Here is a 19,353-nt window from a genome sequence, read left to right as displayed (position 1 = left end):
GTGTTTAAAACAAACAACAGCACAAGGAGCAGACCCCACTTGCCTGCGCTCGCTAGAAAATGGGTAGAACGATCCTGTCTTGCCAGGCTGATTATTCACCTGAAGTGAGGAGATTCTGAGCTGTACACAATTTACTCAACTTTTTAAAGGCTCTGATGTTAATATACAACTATTTCCCCCCTCTGATAGAAATTGCAGATGTAAATGACACATTTGCTTTCACAGGGCATAGCAAGAACTGTAAAAGAGAGTAATGAATGGGTGGCAGACATGTCAGGGTTAGAAATTAGATCTATCTTACCTGTCTTGGGTTTTTCTAAGCAGCCTATCACAGTGTAATAATCAAAACTTTGAAGGAGATATTAGATGGGAGAACTACAGAAATCAAAGATCCTAGAAATATTTTTTTCAGGCTTTGAGGAGAACTGTACTACTTCTGCATTTGCTCTATGCACACTGTACTATAGAAAGAGGAGGTGATACAACTGACAGATTTATGCCATCCTGAGATTCTATCAGCACAGACTTCTCCTTAAAGAAACCCAGATTTCCGTATGTTAAAAGCAAATGAGAGTAACTCTGGGGGGAAAACACAGGTCCACACTGCTGCATACATAGGTAAAAAGTAAAAAAAAAAAAAAAAAAAAAAAAAAAAAAAAAGGAAAAAGAAAAAGAAAAGATTAGCATGATCAGAAGAGCTTAAAACAACCCTATGTCAAACATGACATTTTTGCGTAATCACCAGATTATTTTGCCCCTTAGAGAAAAAAGTCGCTGGAGGAAAAGGCATACCTCATCACTATGATGCGTGGCTCACTTCAGCCATTCCCATCTACATTATTGTCCCTTTTCATTATCTGTCCCCAGGAATAAAAGGCCGGTTAGGCAGAGAGTTGGATATTGGATCAGCAAGGAAGAGTGTACCATCTGTCAGAACTTTATATTCAGTCATGCCTAGCCTCAAAGGAATTACAGAATCAATTCAAAAAATACCTATAAAAATATTTTAATTCGCTTTTTTATCATATTTAGTACTTTGAAACTCAAATATACAAAGTAAGTTTTAAAAGAAATTCTTTAAGATTTAGACACATTTCCTGTGAATATTTATCTGATTTGACTTTGAATCACTTGGTTACATACTTCTGAGTTCCTAAAGACAATAAATAAACATGATAGGGCAGAAAAATGACATTTTAAAATTTGGAACTCCACAGAAATCAATGGGAGCTTTGTTTAAAAACCGCAGCAGCCTCTGGTTATGATATAAATAGTTTTGTGTCTCAAATAGCTACAGTTTATAATAAGTACTCATGGTAATCCAGGTGTTTATTTTCAAAATGGGGCCATGAAATTACTGATAAGACTCATCCAAAAAAGGAGTTTATACATGTCCCATACAGATTTACTTCTCACAAAATGGCCATTTACATGGTGCAGATGCATAAAGTAAAGATGCATCATACTTGGCTTTACAGAATTAATCAAACAAAGCTCATGAACTCAGTTTATTCTAATTAATTTAAGCACCTTTGGCAACCAAGAAGGACAATTAAAACCCAACTGTAAAATAACATTTTTTGTCAATATGTTCACAAATAGGGGTGCATAACTTCTGTGTCAGTGTAAGAGAAGTGACAAAAGCTGAATTAGAATCACAGAATAGTTTAGTTTGGACAAGACCTCTAAGATTATCAAGTCCAACCATTACCCCAGCACTGCCAAGTCCACCACTAAACCATGTCCCTAAATGCCACATCCACATGTGTTTTAAATACCTCCAGGGATGGTGACTTCACTTTCCTGGGCAAACAGTTCCGATGTTTGCAAGCTTTTCAGTGAATTTGAGGTCTAGGACTGGAAAACGAAACAGGAGAGAAGAAACTAGGGTTATTCTACAAACTCCTACATTTTTTGGAAGACATCCCTTCTGAAGAATGAGACAATCAATTGTTTGGAGTCTGTTTCTTGATCAGTGAAATCACACTGATTGCACTTACACTGCAGGTTACTTTGAATTCTGTGGGCTGCTCTGTGGGCACCAGTATTCACCTGGTGATGCCCCACCTGCCATCTGCAAGTGTACCACTTGTAAGAAACTAATCAGCATGAGAAAAGGCTTCAAAAGAAGTTCCTTGAGATCACTAGATAAAAGAAATTCTGTAAATGCAAAGGTGGATAGGGAAAAAAAAAATACATGCAAAGAAAATTTCATAAATATTCAACCCTGAGTGACGGGTGCTGCTCACAGTGCATATTAATTAATGCAGTCTTGCAACTCCCTGCACTCTTTCTATGTAACCATTGCCAATTATCACAGCACTTCATAAAGCAGACAGCATATTAGCCCCTTGCACAGCTCTCCATGTAGCCTGGTGCTTAACTGAGAAAGTCTACCCATTCAAACTTTATTCAAACTTTACTATAATTTTTCTTTATTCTCTTGTGAAAGGAGATTTACACACACCCAGTCACTTCACATGTTTTGTACTGTGATCAAAGGTTTTTCCAAGAAATATTGCATTCTATGTAAAGTAAAAAAAATAGAACCTGGAGTATGAGAGAAATCCCTGATAGCATTTCAGGGTAGAGCTCAGAGTTTATACATCAATAGCTCATCAAAGAACCTCCTTCTCCTGACTGCCTTGCCCAATGCCAGCCTCAACTCTCTTTCCATGCTCCCAAACTCCTCTAACAGGCTAGTGGAACTTACTTTACTCCATCCCTTAACATTTTTAAAATTCCATTTCCATATTTCATTTAAATACTGATTGCCCAAGAGATGTAGAGCTACTGAAATAGGTTTCAAGCAAAGTTTTCTTTATCTGAACAAGTCTCCAGGAAAAGAGGAGAAACCCAATAAAAAAAAAAAAAAAAACCAAAAAAAAAAGGTTAAAAATGAGAAGCGTGGGAATGAGCTTGTCAAAGAGGGTTTTTGATCTGTCTCACAAAATATTTGACTATGTGAGGAGACAAGTACAAGTAGATGAAATTTTCCGTATAAGAAAACTCCTCCACAGTCTAGTTTCAAAACAAAGAAGTACACACATTAATGTCAGCCGTTCTGTGCCAACTGATTAATTTTTGTAATCTTGTTTTAGGTTTCCTCTTCAATTGTCAGTTGTAGTTTCTTAAGAAATCTGCACGCAGCTGCATTTTTAAGCACTCTCTCTACTCAAATGAACTAATCTCTTATATTGTACTTGTCAAAAAAAACCCTTGAAATATTCTTTTCCCCTCGGAAGGAATAATTTATGGCAAAGCACATTTTCTCAAGACCTTTCCTTATCAGGAGGACATATGTGAAACTGTGGGCATAATTTTGGACTGTCTTTTGCCTTCTTGATAACAAACAGTTTAGTCTGTATTACTGAAGCACTTCTTTATGCAGGTGGATGATAAAGCCATCCTTCAACCTGAAGAAAAATATTTCCTCATGCAGCTATGATTGCACTTCCAACCTGCTGAGAAGAACAGATATTTTTGCAACCTTATTTTGAAGCTTTCCTATGTTGATACTACAAAGTCACTGCTTCCTGAGAGCAGCTGCCTGGTACTGTCCTAAGGCACAGCCACTTTCATACTTTGTTTGTAAGCAAAGGGCCTCCTGTGACATAAAAAATATTCCAGGTATCAAGTCAATTTCAAAGTCTCCATGAGAAATTTGAGTATTTTTTTCCTGTGGCAGCTGCTTTCTCTCACTGCTGGATGGTGGTGGAGTTGGAAAATAACCTAAACAGTTAACATGCAATGAAAATTCAGTAGCCTACAGGGAAAAATCTTTCAGTCCATTTTTGGGAAGACAAACATCCAACCAAAACATTAACAGTTTCAGTAAGCAATAATCACCCTGGTTAGCAATCTAAGCAGGGATTGTACAGACATGGTGATGAAGCTAAAATCGAATATTAGTATGGTCTTTCTAAGTTTAGTTGGTAGATTGAATCAAGAAAATGCCCTGTCTAGACAGTCTCAGATTTGTAAATAAAGACCCCATTCCTTAACTGTTTATCCAGTCCTTTTATGTGCTCACCTGAAGACACAGACACACACGCATCCAGGTTCACTCCAAGGCTTAAGAAAAGCAATATATGGCTTTTACAAAGTATATTAGACACTTGGATTCAAAATTATAGAGACTTTTTGCTGGGCCTTTCAGCAATTCTTGTAGTGTTTATATAAGAGTGCTTCTGACGCTAAATTATTTGCAAATGTTCCTCATTTGGGGGGGAATTTGGAGCCAAATTATAATAAGCAAGAGCAGATTGACCCAGATTAAAAGATACAATTAGTCTGTCTGATTAGTAAACCTAAAAAGTATTACTTACACTAAGTTATTGTTTTTATGACAAAAGAAGACATCCTGGCAGAACAATAAAGTCAGTGCCATGAAGAAGAACCTTGCAATTTGCTCCAAACAGTTTAAAAAATTCAGTTTAGAGATACAGCAATTCAGTAGAGCTGAAATATTATCATGCCAAAGGTAAGTCTAATGATACAAGTAAATACATTGTAACTGTATATGCCTGATTCTTTTTCATATCAAAGCCATTTTTGTTCTGGCATGGGTGAAATTTTAATCATATGTAAAATCCCACTGAATAGGCTAGGCTTTCACAAAAAATGTTGTTTTGGTTTTTTTTTTCCAGTAAGCACTCAGGCCCAAACCAGCTTCATTTTACAGCTCCAGTGGGACCTGTCTAGGTATAAACTGAAATGAAAATTAGGTCTTCATGTGTGTAAATATACACACATGTATTTTTTTTATTTACACAGATGTAGTATTACAAAATTATTCCTTTAGGGACGTAACCTTAAAATATTACATATTGGCTAAATTTAATGGCAAACAATGCATCAGTCACTACTTGTGGAGTGGGGGAAGGAAGAATTGAATCCATTTGCTATCCTATAAACCACTATGATTAATTAAATAAATACAGTAAGAGTATTATGCTCTGTAAGATATTATTGTGATCTGTACCACTTCCATTCAAGTGCCTCAAAGCGAAGCATTTCTCCTGAGCCTGAAACGTGTGGTTTTTGTGTGAACCTGTCACATGGCTCAGCTGTGGTTGCACACGACAGTCAGTAAAGTGAATTGTGGTCACAAAGCACGGGCATCAGTGCTGGGCAACAAGGCATCCTCAGCAAGAATTCTTCCCAACCTGGAAAAGCTGAAAACAACCTGAAAAGGTTCTACTCTAATGGGTTACATTTCATCAACCCAGTCAAAGCTGGCATTTCCACCATTTGGTGCTCCCAAGTCTGCTGAGCCACTTGCACACCAGTGTTACTGGTTTTACACACTGGTTTCCAAAATTGCTTGTAAAATACAGGTCATAATAAGGAGCCATGTCCTGTTTTCCCTCACAGCAGATCTCTTGAGTCCACCAAGAAAAAGGTGGTGGGTTTGTTGTTTTTCTTTCCAGAGTATACTGCAGGAACTTTGAAGAGAGACCATCGTCTGATTTTGAAAGACTCAGAATAGCAGGATCTCCTGGACAGCTCTTTCAAGTGGGAAATAACAAATTTTGTTCCAATCTCTCTCCCATATAGAAAATATTCTGATTTTACCTCATTCTGGGAGGCAGTTTCCCATCTGCTGCTGAGTGCTATGATGCTATAATTGTGACCATACCCTAAGCAGTTTCAGGATGACAGTGAAATGTGCATTTTTAAGACTAAAGGGAGAAGGAAAAGCCTGATGTCGAGACAGGAAGCTGATGAGTCTTGTAATAGCTGACTCTGCTATGCACTGTCTTCGTGGGAACAGGAGATGAGCAAAAAAGTGACTTGCAAGAGATAGGAAGAAGCCATGGGAAAAACCTGCTGGATATTTTGAGAGTCAAAGTTAAGATTTACGCAAAAAACCTTACATTTTTTCCAGTCTAGGATTATTTGTAAATAACATGTATGTTTGTATATGTACATATTATTGCATATCTTCATGTGCATAGGCAACTATGCAAGGAATCAATCCTGCCTCATCATCAACACTTCATGTGGGTTTTTTGTTATAGAGTACATTTAGATTTATTAAGTTCATGCCCAGATTTTACGGCAAATGATGTCAGGGCATTACAATGAATTGATGAGTCAAAATCATGACTGCAAAGGTAACTTCAGTGATTTTAAAATAAGTAATAATACACTGAAATGAAGACTAGGAGCAGAAAAAGTTCTCACTGAGCATACAGAATGGCCTTGGGGGAAATTAGGCATCCTGCTGTCCCCAAGGGACAAGGGTAAAATCTTCAGCATTCTGAATGTGAGGCATTCTTACTCAGAAAACAGAGTAGATGAACCCTCTCCCAAGCTGGCATCTTAAGGGAGAATGCTTGGCTGTATTCATGTGATTAAACGGGAAAAGGAGCAAGCAGTCAGGATGGAAGGAGAGTGTAAGTCATCAGTGAGGGAAAAGTGAGGTCTTTTCAGATGGACAACAGCTGCTTCAAATTGCATCCATGTCTACTTTCTCCCAGATACAGCTGCTCCTCAAAATGTTTTAATAACCATGTATTAAAATACTAGATGATAGATAAAATATATACATATAAGCTCTTCAAACAACTGAAGTTCTCCTACAAGGGTTAGGGTATAGACGTGGTAGAGGTAAGGAGGTAAGGTTACCCATGAGGAGCAAACTCTGCTTCCTTCCATAGACCCCTATCTACACACAGACACCTCTCCCCCCAAATTCCAGGCTGACCATTCATAGCTGTTTTTGTATTAATAAAGCTTATGATGTGAGAGTGCTCCCGTAGAATTACAAAGCAAGCAGGACAGAAAGCTGCAGGGAACAACTATCACAGCACACAGGTATTTCTGCCTCAGTCTAATTTCTTGGCAGTATCGACATTGTATTTGAACCCTGTGTTCATCCCTGCTGCACCTTCAGAGTAGCTACAAAAGCCATCTGAAAACCTGGGTAGTGGTCTCATGGTTGGCCAAGGATGATTTCTGTTCTATACTAAACCCACAGTCACAGAAGTAGCTGAAATATAAAATACCTTTATGGCACAAGTTTTAGATGTTTGTCCTTTACTTTCTGCATTTCCCTTCACCTAAGCAACCTCAGCTGAACATCCAGTTAGACACTTATTCAAACGTCTCAATGAGATGTTTTAATTTTCTGCAAGCTATTAATTACTGTAAATTATCCACAAGGCAGAAACAACACCCTCAGACCAGGATTGGACTTATATGATAAGTCCCAAAATCTAGCTCTCTTGTTCAGAAAGTCCAGTGAGCCCAGGCAGTCATGATTCATCTTTCCAGACTGCATCCAGCAATGAATAGTGATCCCACAGCCTTCTGAAAAATAAGTATTACTTAAAATGGTATTGACATGTGTGCCATTTCTTCCAGTGTGAGCTGAGCTGATGATCCTGATTCTTCCCAGACAGCAGCTCTGCCTCAGTCAAATTCTCCTGAGCCATAAAATCCCATCTCTAAAAAGATCCTCCTTTGAAATCTACCATCTACTTATTTTCTTTTTTTTCCTGTGTTTGTGGGACTTTTCTTGCCCTGATTCAAAGAGCTGAAGAGGAACCTTCAGAGTTGATAGAACTTTCCTAAATGATTCTTAATGGTGTGCCAAGAAGTTTCAACTTGGACCATTCCTTCTCCTTCTACTTCCCCCTTTCAAATCCTCCATTAAGTGAAAACAGTGTATTTTTACAATAAACATACCACTGAACACATCCATATATAGACTGATTTGATTATTATTGCAGAGCAGCTCTGATTTTTCCAAAGCAACTTATCTTAGTCATCACTATACAACACAGAAAAAGTCGTAAAATGAGAAAGTAAAAAAGAAACTCAAAACCTTCTCTTTAACATTCCTCAAAGTCTTCTTTATGTATTTCACTTTGTCCTAAGTGTTTCTCTGATGCTTTAGTAACTTGCTATCCTCTGCCTACCACTGAAAGTGAGCCAAACAGGGCACGTGCTTAGCAGGGCACAATTTTTATGCAATAAAGGAAGTGAAGTATCTCCTATGAACTTAAACTGCAGGCTTTGAGAGATAGGAGAAAAGTCTGGGAAAGTGGAATGAGAATATGCTTAAAACACAGAGTGAATATCCATACTGCAAAATTACTATAGAATATATAATTACAAGTTCTTGGCTGCTCAGTGTTTTGTCTCATCCCCCTTAAAAGCTGCATTGTGACACAGGAGCCAGCATCAACTCCAATTGTGTCACCAGTAACAATGACAGTTATTATTACTTTTTATTATATGCAAATTCTCCATTTGTTCCTGCAGCTAATATGGCCTTTAATCTGGTACCAGTACAGCATAGGTGAATTCTGTTTTGACTGGCAACAACATATTTCCTGCTGGGAAAATATGACTAGTCATGGAAAAGGCTTAATCTTGAAATTCAGCTATTTTTTGTTTCTTGGTGGCCTCTAATTGCAAGCTTGAGGCAGTGCACAATAATTATCAGTCTGCAAGCATGAAAAGGAGTAAATGCTAGTCAGGCTATATGGTTGCTTTGTGCACACAACAAGTAAAGAACCCTGCCATGTCAGTGATGGGCTGGTAGCTTTCTTCTTTAGTGTAATGGCAGTGATTTGGCTGGTAACTGGATGAAAAATTGCAGCAGGTTTCCTTGTTATGATTCTTTCATGCATCTCTGTCAATGACAGTTTACATTCTGGGATTGAGATCATTTGTTTCCTGTTTGCTCACAGCTTCAGGCTTTTCTTGTTTGCCACCATGGATTTACAGCCCTTCCCCCCCAGCAAACCACATCTAAGGGGTTGAGGGATTACAAGGCTTAATACTTTGCAGCTCAGCACATGTAGCAGAAAGTTGGAACTACTGTAAAAGGAATGATGACTAGATATTCCTGTGAAATAGATACATACACGTGTGCAGATATGTATGCCTATGTAGAAAGAAGCCCACAGGGCAGCCCACAGAGCAGTGAGATGCTAGACTAAAAGGTTTATTAGCAGACTGTCTTCTCATCTTCTCTGAAACTAACAGAAACCTCAGAAAGAAAAAAAAATTATAAATACAAATAACATTTTTAATAGGTTTCTTCCCCTAAATCTACTTGGAAAATGATACCAAACTGAAACGCACACTTCAAAAGATTTCCAACAGTCAGACCTTTCTGTAGTTTGATGAAAAAGATGTAATTAAACAAAAATGGGGGCATAAGCACAAGGATGAACAACCTGACACAGTACTAATCATACCTGCCTAGTAGGAGAGGTGCTTATACCCCATGTGCCAGATCTGAAATATTTTACTCCCATGCTTCCCCACCATCAATACGTGTACCCTCCTAACACCCATCTGAAGTAGGGACCTGCTACTACCTACATGAACCAATGTGTAAATATAAGTACAGGCAGGAATGCTAAGGATTGCATTTAACTCCTGCTAAAATTAATTGGAGCTGATTTCAGCCTTGAAAAATGCAACCCTAAGATCTCCGAATAAAACATGAGGGTAAAGCAGTGAGGCTAGAACAAAATGGTGAGTGTGTAATTAAATGGAGACCTGAATAGAAGTTGCCCAATCTAGCATCTTTCTTACTCAGCTATCCTTTTTCTTTATCTATGAAAGGAAGTATTGTTTGTCTTTATCACTCTTGTCAGAGTCAGCAAAACTGGGTGAGATGCAGAGTTTATTTGGTAAATGCCACCTGTTTTTTGTTTTTCTATTCTCTAGCTGCTCAGAAGCAGTTCAGCTTTTCCTTGAAAGAGTATTTGTATTCAGAGAATTATTTGTTGTTGCCAGCTTATTCTCAAGCAGCTCATTACAAGTGTTCACTCTTTAACTACTTGGTTAATTTTGATTAGATAAATGGCTATAGGGTATGTTTCTGTCCCTGACTAAATCTCTAAGTGTTCAGTTTCTTGATTAAGTACTCATGTTTACAAATTTACAACGCTCTTTCTAAGACTGTTCTTAAATATTTATTTAATAAACACTCTTTCTAACATTACTGCCATAAGAAAACAAGCTTTGTCACAGCAGTTCAAGCAATAGTCTCTGGTGACTAAAGTTTTAGAAGGGGCATTACTTGTTTGAGAGAGTACAACTGATGTCATCCTATTTGAAAATGCAAACATGATGTATTATAAAGGTCGGTTGTAAAAAGCTAGTCTTAGAGTCACAGTGTGTTATATGAATGCCTCTGAACTCACTAGAATATTTTAAAATAAAATGGCATAGTCAGATTTTAGAAATGTTTCTGGATGTACATCACAGAATCAAATCCATTGACCTGTCCTTGCTCCTTTGCATGGTTCCAGAGCCGCAAAACAGTTGTGAAACTGTGATCATCAGTGAGTTTATTACTGCTTATCTCATCAGAATGGTGCAAAGAAGCTTTTTAGAAGTGGTCTTAGGCACCTAAAATGAGACAAAACACTGTGATATTAACCCTTGTTCCCATCAGATTCACTCACATTTACTGTAGGTTGTATATAAGAATTCTAAGAATGAAGATGTGACCTTTGGAGGAAACACTATTAAAAGATCTCAGGATCAAGTCCTGAATTAGGTTGGACTTTAAATATCAGTTCTTTGTGTTGGATGAAATTGAGCAGAAGAGTCAAAAGGAGGCACAGGCCAAGCCAGAGCCTAGCAGAGGTGGGCCAGCAGAGGCAGCCAGGGAACACAAGTGGCAAGAAAAGAAACGAAACTCCTTTGCAGCAACTGTGTTTAAAGCCACTGTTTGAAATGCCCACTCTGAGCAGATTCTCCTGAAAAGAAAGGCAGGAAAAGGATAACCCACTTTGCCAACTGAGTCAAGCCACAGTCTCCATGCAAAACTGACACTAAGTATTTTACTCTTTACAAATAGTCTTTATAATTGGGATTTTTAAATAATCCTTCTTAAAAGGGATTGCAGCTGTAATCAATTTGTGGAGGGCTGTTTTAATAAGAAGCTGCTCGAATAGGATTAACTATGAGACCCTAGACCTCTTTCCTCCAGTCCTTAAACTCCTATTTGAAACATTTAGATACTCCATAAATTATTTATTGGTCTTACAAGGTGTCATCAAGCTAAGAAAATGATGCTTGACAAGTTGAAAACCGTAACCATTTCCACCAATTTGTTAACAGCCTCTCCCACATGGCATGTAATGTCTCACTTCTGCCTTGTCTTACAGGAACAGTAGTTACATTCACCCATTGCACCAAAAACACATGTGGAGAGCTGTCAGACCTTGTGCATTCTGTTTATTTCAGGAAATGTTCCAGAAAATAATTTATAGATAGCTTGAAAATAGAATGTCAAAGTGGATTTCCTTTCCCTTGCAAGGTTCCTGAACAACAAGGGAACAGAAAAAACAGAGTTTTTCACTCCCTCTGTGATTTCTGAACTGCACAGATCAGCACATGTATAGGCACACTATAGAAAGGAATACAGGGAAAATCTGTGAGGGCTTTGGACAAGAAAACAGGAATCACCCCTTCATATCCCTCAGCAGCTCTATCTGTCAGCTAAGGTTGGAAAAAAGGCTACTGGAATTTTTTTTTTTTTGCAGGGCTTCTCCAGCAACATTGGTTAGTAATGACTGGTAAAAAGATGGATGGGGATGGGGACATATATTTTCTCTAAGGGATCTAGCTTAAGGATCACTTCAAGCATGAGGCAATCTGCATTTAGCAAATATCATCTTAAATCAGTCTTTTTACTTCTGATTGTCTGAGAAGGACAGAAACTCACTGCACCTGAAAATAGGTTTCTGCTCATCACTGCTTCTTATGGGAATGTAATACAAGGTTTCATGCTTGCTTTCCTCTGTAGGGTCTTAACACACTGACTCCCATGCTGGCAGTGTTCAGTCATTAGTTACAGCAGTTTTGTGGGGATCTTAGGCCATAAGCACTTTGTTTAAACAGTTTGTTAGTTTGCTTTGCTTGCTTTTATTTATTTAGGTATTTACTTTTTACAACCAGCATTAGATTATAGATTTGATCCATGGTGCAACCAATCTTTGTACCATTAAGCCATCTGTGCCAGTGTATCACATAAAGCAATTAAAAAACTGGTTAAACAAAGACTTCAAAGTGAGAAGCTCTAATTTATTACATGCTGTTTATTTACTGTATTATTCTACTAATACCTGATCAGTCAGCCTTCAACAGCAATAATAAAACTGTCCATGGGACCAAGGCTCATGGGGGAGTGACCTGCAGTTTTGCAAGTGTACAGTTTCCACAGACAAAATATCTGAAACTAAATCCACTTAAAAGCACAGAATTGGGGAAACTACAGATGCACACAAGTAAGGTTTTGTCTGATCTACTTCCTGATATAATTTCAAGTTCACTGAACTTCTTTGATGTTTGGTCATTTTAAGAGACAGTGACTGCTGAAAGCTTCTCTTCCGTTCAGTTGTGGTGGATGGGACACAAAGGACAGCAACAACTACCACTGTTATTTATGGGCTATCGTGTACATCTGACTTTATCAGACATTTAAACACTGGGACTGGGTGTGGTCATTTAATAGAAAATCCCTCTATGTCTTAAAAAGGGAGAAAACAGAATATGAAGTAAGAAAATTAGGAAAAAGAAATCTATTCTTACTTTCAAAAATATTTAAGCTGTTTGTTTCTGACTCCCCATAGACACCATGAGATTATGGTTTGATCCTTTGCACAACCCATCTGTTTAGTATGAAACAGTGCTAGTGCATCACGTAAAGCAATTAGACAAACTTGCTAAACAAAGACTTCAAAATGTGAAGTGTCTAGCAGTCCTGGCTAAAAAATTTAAATACAATACAGTGCCTTTTCCACAAACTGCTCTATGAAATAGATAACTCCCAGCAGACTGGAAACACTAGCAGAGACGTCACTGAAAACACAAGCTTAGATTTAATGCAAGAAAGTTGCTGCTCTCTGCCATCTGATTTTTAGATGCTTGTATATGATTTTTAAGTCACTTCAGCACTTTAAAAACAAGTACTTCTGCTTCACATTTACAAACTTGGCCATGATGACCTCAGATATTGGGTGAAAGCAAATAGTGCTTTCCCAATTTCCTTTGAAAATCTTGATTTTGACTGTATAAGCATACAGTCAGCCATAAAGTTACTGTAAATCGCAAAAGGAGAGCACAACTTTTAAAAGCTGCAGTTTACAGGTGAGAAACATTTTATAAGAGACGTCTGAATATGCAGAAATATTTGAATATGAGTTTTATTTTGTTCAAGGTAATTTGTAGAGCTTTTATGATAGTACATCTCTGCTTATTCAAGAACAGAGACGTGTTTTTAGGCAGACACACAGAAACAAATGAGTTTAAAAGACACAGAAAGAAATATAATTTAGCAGGGGGAAAATGGAGAAATTTTTGAGCTGCTAATAGAAAAGAAGCACATAGGCCTAGAAACCCCTTTTTGTTTATAATTTCATAAACGGAGTCAGTAGCCTGAGACAAGCCTGTCACATCTTTGGCACTGAGCAAGGGTCAGTGATGGATAACTGACCTCCTTTCTCACTTTTATCAACAAATGTCAAAAAAGGCAAACAACAGCAATGACATTCTGCCCAAACAGCCAAGAGTGTTTCATTTTCTTTGCACTTCTGTTTCCTCTGTGCCTTTAATCAGGGCTGGGGGATGTAATTGCTCTGTCTGGGCACAGCTTAAGGCATGCTGTGCAACTAACAATTAGTTTAGAGACTGAGATCTATAAATTTTGAGAAAAGAGTAAGAGGATTTGGTGTGCTTGAGCTATCCTTTCTAATGAAGAAAAATATCACACCGGAAGGGACCCAGAGTGTTATCAAAGCAACTTAATATCATCTGGTAGTGATTTGTAGGCCCTCATAATCTATTGTGATCATGTTGAAGGGGGAGGAAAAAGTGCACGTGTTCCACTATTTATGAGATTTCCCAAACGATGGCCGCCATCTGTGCAAACGCCACTAATCTCAGCCACCGTCCTCATGGCAAATGGCTCCATGGGATTGTCCAAGGGAAGGGAAACACTGCAGGAATGTTGGGCTATTTATTGTTTATAAAAATAAACCAACTGGACTAAGACATATGCGAGGAATTTATATCAAACAGCTGCAAAAGCAAGTTGCCTCAATAGGCAGGGTGCATTGATGATGCAATTGGACCACACCGAAAGATTTTCCTATTAATCTTAGAATATACATGGCATGCTTGAGGTACTGATTTGTCCTCCTCTACACCCAAACTCACCTTACATGGATGTTCTTAAAGTAATTTTCAAAAACAGTTTATGTAGACTGTTTTATTATGTGAGTTTATTAACTAAATAAATATAAACAAAGTCTAAGGACAGTCTGTCCCCATAGAATCTTACCTCTCTCAAACATTCCCTCATTACTCTCTTAGCTAAACAAGCACAATGCAGATACTAATACTCAGTGTTAGTGAACCATGCACACCAAGTTTCTAAGATTTGAAAATTCCTTGGTTTATGGTTAGCAGTCTAATCCCACTAAAGTCCTTTCCTAGTTTCTTAATGAAGAAGACCAAATCCATCACAATGCGAAACAACATACAGTGAGAACAAAGAGTAAGGGAGTAATGAGATAACACCAAAATGACAAACAGTGTCACAGCAAACCCACAAAGTACAATATTTTAGTGTTGAGCCTGCATGACAGTATTAGACAAAGGGGAAAAGAGAGCTGACCAGAGACAAGCTTCTTGCCTTTGTAAAGCTGGTTTACCAGACATGCTTGGCACTGGAGAGAATCTTACTTTTTAAACTGTTAATGTGTTAGTATATGTACAGCAGCCTCTGGGAAATTCTCTTTCTAGGTCTACATGTTTGAAAACAGCTATCATCTTCGCTTTTCATTAAAACTGCATGCACTTTGAAACACCTGCCTTCAGGAAAACTCCCAAGCTGATTGATACTAACATGAGAATTAATTCAGGCTTCTTTAGTGTGTGGACAAGGCTACACAGAACAGCGTGTCAGAATTAGGCTTTTCCATAATGCAAACTGGCAAGGACTGCTCTTTTGGGAATCCTGCTCAGCTGGAATTCAAGACTTTGTTTGACAACTGATTTTCAAGGTGTGTGTCCTTTTCTTTTAAACAAACATATGATGCTCAAAAGCCAAGGTACAACAGTGCATATGTACATATGTATGAATGAGAAAAGGACAGCTCCTAAGAAATCCTTTCCTATAACTTGTGTTACTTACCCATGCTAATACCAGAACTTTCCAGCTAGAAGGAAGGAAAAAATGTTTTGTTTGCTCAATTTGTTTCAAAACAGTGATCATAAATGCCACTAGTAGATACCAAGTGTGCTTTCTGACTTCTGGGAGACTCTAGAATTTGGGTCCTCCTTTTTTGGGGGAGGGGGTGGGGGGGGGGTGGGGAACATCTCTGCCCAGTCATAAAATATTCTAGCTCAGACACTGTTAATGTATGAGGTACATACTTGAACTAGATGCTTGTTATCAAAAAAACACTCCCAAACCCAACCCTTCACCCCAAAACAAAAGGCTTTAACCACTCAAAGAACAGTTTCTGTGCTACAGGCACACTGTCTCAAGGAATGATTTTGCTGAAGCCCAGGCCCCAACACCTGCCCATAGATATCTCTTCCCTAGATATCACACATAAATATTTTAAAGTTCTCTGTCCACACCCAAACTCGAAAGCTCTCACTTGGGCACTGGTTAAGATCCCAGTTTTCCTGCAGTTATAGATGATCTAGAAAGCAGCATAAAGGCTGTTTAAAGTCATTAGTGAATTTGACAATAAACTTGCTCATTTACAGGCAAGAGACAGTGGAGAAACAAATTCAAAGATATCTGTTGTCTTAATTATCACTGAAATGCAATCTTGGTGTTGTTGCTCACAGTGTAATTACCTGACATTTTTCTCTGACAGTAAGGAAGAGAAATTCTTGTATTTCCATCAAATGCTGACTGTTCATTTCTGTTCCTGTCCTGCAGTTAACCCCTTTTCTGTGCTGAAATCTACAGAACCGGCCTCACAAAAATCTGTAGAAGCACAGTAAAGGTGAGGTCTGGGACCCAGAAGTCAGAGAACCTTTGCAGTTGCCTCGACCTCTAGAGAGAAAATAAATCCTGCATCAGCAACAGGCTTCATTTCTGATCAGATTCTAAACTGGTTTTAGTTAGAGTACATGTAAAGTCCTAAAGGTTACTTTAGGAAAATTCCTGTTTCAAAGAATGCCAAGTCTATCTTGTCCAGTGATATAGTCTGAAAAATTAAGCTGGGAGCATTTAAAGATGTCTCTCTTAGAACTGGACTGAGACATTTCACATGAGCATGTGAAATGATCAGTATTAAAACAATGTGCGGGGTAGAATTTCCTTGTGTCAACGATTGTCTCCCTCCATGCCAGTATCTGATCACCTATTTGAAGGCAGAGATACAACTTTAGGTCTATTACCAAACACATAACTTTTCCTAGCACACTTAGGATTGTTATGCATGGACACTCAGAAAGAAAGTACAGCAGATCAACCAAAGATCAACGTGCACAAGATAACCCATGTTCAGCCTACAGGTAGGTGCTCTTATGCACCAGCCCATGGCCAAACACTGCAGAAACAGCTCCAGCATCCTTCCCCTGTTTCTGCAGTCACCAACAGGATGGGTGGGAGCATATCTCAGCTCAGCTTCTCAAAAGGAAGTCTCCTCCACTGGGACACTGTTCCCATCTCCTGCTGCAATTTATTTCGTTCTGAGTTGTACCACTGGACCGGTTTGTGAAGTTGTATTATAAAGTTTGTTGTAAACTGATCTGGGTTCAAAAGCTTTTGTGAAATGCGGGTGGCAGATGTGAGGTTGGCAACAGTCTCCTAAATCAGTTGTGCCACATGAGACAGTGGAATATCATCTAAGGTTATCTTTTCCCCACCAACTGTTGTGTATCTTATGTCACTAAATTCACAAACATGTCACAGAAGCTGATAGGAAAAGAGTTGCAGAGCTTGAGCCTTACCAGTGAATTGCCTTTCCAAGAGGAAACCTTACACTGGCATTGGTTCATAAAAATGTATGCAGATGACTCAGGTAAACCTAAATACCTAGTTTTCAAACATAGAAAAAAAATAGATTGTTTCCTCCTGTAAATGCATGCCAGGAAAGTACAGTCATGAGGACTGAAATGATGCATGGTTTTTGCTCCCACTCTCTCAAGCACAAAACAACCAGAAAATAAAATTCACTAGCTGATGTCTTTTTAGGTTTCATTTAAAACATCTTTATAGCTCCAGTGTACTTCCTACTCCTACTTATTCCTGCATCATCAGTCATGCACAGCACTGTAAAATACCATGTTTGTCACTCTGAAATGTAAAGGTATATGCTACCTTGTTTCAGGACTGCTGAGTGATTCATACTATGATGAAGTCTTACTATGATGGGAGTACAACAGACCATTCAGAGTATGCCAGTAACTAAGTTTTTTCACAAGTTATTTATCAATCTTTCAACACATTACCACATTTTTCCTATTAAAGCACACAGAGCTATCACCCAGGAGCTAGCAAAAATTGTGGTATTTTGCTCCTGTTCACAAAATGTGGGCTAAAGTACTGGTGACCTAGGAATATATAGTGCTTTCTACTGTATATATAAAGCATAAAGAGTTTCAGACTGCAAGATGCACAATTGCTTCATCATAAAATGAGTAGAAACGTTTCATTTCTGCAGAGCCTGATTATTATTTCTGAGCTGTGTAACATGAGGAGCCCTACACAGAATTTCCCTCTCATTCGCAACTACGTCTGCCCAAGTCAAATGAGAAATAGATCTTGGAAAGCCTTAAAAATAACGTATTATTTGCAGTGCTATGATTCCCCCTGTTTTAAACATGACAAGATTAGGCTTAGAGACAGATACACAATGGGATCTTACCTTTTACTTCTCTGCCTGGATGCACAATTTGAGAAGTGATCTGCCCTGTAAGACAAGAAGAAAATATCATTGCTGTTTTTATGCCGACAATTTATTTTTGTGATCCTAGAGATCCTCTTTTTTCATCAGGTATTACATAAAGCACTTCCTGAGGAAGGTGAACGTTCTAGTCAGGCTCTTAGAGGTTGAATAGGAACCGCAGTTTTAGCAGGGCAGAGACAGAGCTTGAAGTTTACCTACTTTTCTATTACACCCTCCTATAAAGTAGGTGCAGTCTTCTATCTCTTTATAGAAATACACCCGTATGTCTTTAAAAAGGTAAGTAGATCTTCTCTACTTGCTAAACACATATGATTCACTGATGAAAGGAATAGTTTTCAAGCCCTGGAACCTGACTTGTTTCTTTTTTTTGAATCCAGTATGTTAGAGGCTAAGCCATTGTAAGGAAGCATGAGGGAGCTATATTTATTTGCACTAGCTAAATATCTCATTGGTCAGCATTCTGAACAGGAGCAGTCTGCAGAGAAGTGTTCTTTCCCCCCCATATTCACAAAATGGAAATTAATTGGCCTCCCTCCAAGGCCCCTGTAGTATCATGAGCCAATACTCCTCAAAGGCGACGTGAGTACCATCAGTGTCACAGGATGCAATTTAAGTGAAACACCAATGGACACAATCCATGTCTTCACAGAAAAGCCCGTGAGAAAGGAACTTATTTTTGTAAATTAGAGCACACCATTTAACATTTTTAATAAGCTATATGGTGGTTTTTTAGTTATATAATTTTGGGCTATATGACTAGTTAAAAAAAAGTCTATAATGAAGATTGACCTGGAATAGACAAGATAAAATTTGTGACTGTTTTGTATCAAAGCCAGCTGAATCCACCGGAAACTTAAGGAGCAAACAAAAGGACATAGTCTAAACATCAGAGAGACTGAAATTTAAATGTTATGATAAAAACTCATTTTACCTGTAAAGTCCTGCAGTGGATAACAAAGATATTTTAATGCACCCACCATCATCAGTTTTTGCTTTGATCCTTAATATATTCCCCTCCTGCCTACAAGCCTGAAACCTAAAAAACAACAAACTCAGAGGTGGGGAGTGAAGGGGAATTGCTGTCACAAACCTGAAAATTTAACAAATGAAAAAGCATTATAAGATTCCAGTCAATCTTAAGCAATATGAACCACAATATATATCATCACATATAATGACAGAGTAGTCAGCGGGCTGTGTCACCACTGAAAGGGGAGAGGAGGATCCTGCAGGGCTGAGCTTTGCCCCAGGAGCTGCTGCACTCCCAGAGGAGGTGGCTGTCCAGGCAGCTACTCCGGTGGTGTGGCTTCCTCAGAGCCCAAAACTCTGTGTGAGATTTATCCCAAGAATGGTGAAGTGTGGTTAGAAGCCAAAGCTACTTTTCACTTCTGAGGACGTTGTTTTCTGCTGGGTTTTGCACTCACTGTGGAAGGGA

General features: G+C 38.4%; 1 long non-coding RNA gene across 1 annotated transcript in view; it reads right to left on the bottom strand.

Moving 5' to 3' along the window:
• LOC116450157 overlaps positions 1–19,353 on the bottom strand; it is a 262,062-nt gene that overhangs the window by 52,456 nt on the left and 190,253 nt on the right. Inside the window, exon 4 of the long non-coding RNA XR_004242699.1 lies at positions 17,877–17,921. This is a non-coding gene — a long non-coding RNA (uncharacterized LOC116450157). The remainder of the gene's footprint in view (positions 1–17,876; positions 17,922–19,353) is intronic.

Source organism: Corvus moneduloides, chromosome 12 (assembly GCF_009650955.1).
Source record: "Corvus moneduloides isolate bCorMon1 chromosome 12, bCorMon1.pri, whole genome shotgun sequence".
NCBI classification, from domain to species: domain Eukaryota; kingdom Metazoa; phylum Chordata; class Aves; order Passeriformes; family Corvidae; genus Corvus; species Corvus moneduloides.
Note: the sequence above shows the minus strand (reverse complement) of the source record. Positions and strands in the feature narration are given on the sequence as shown.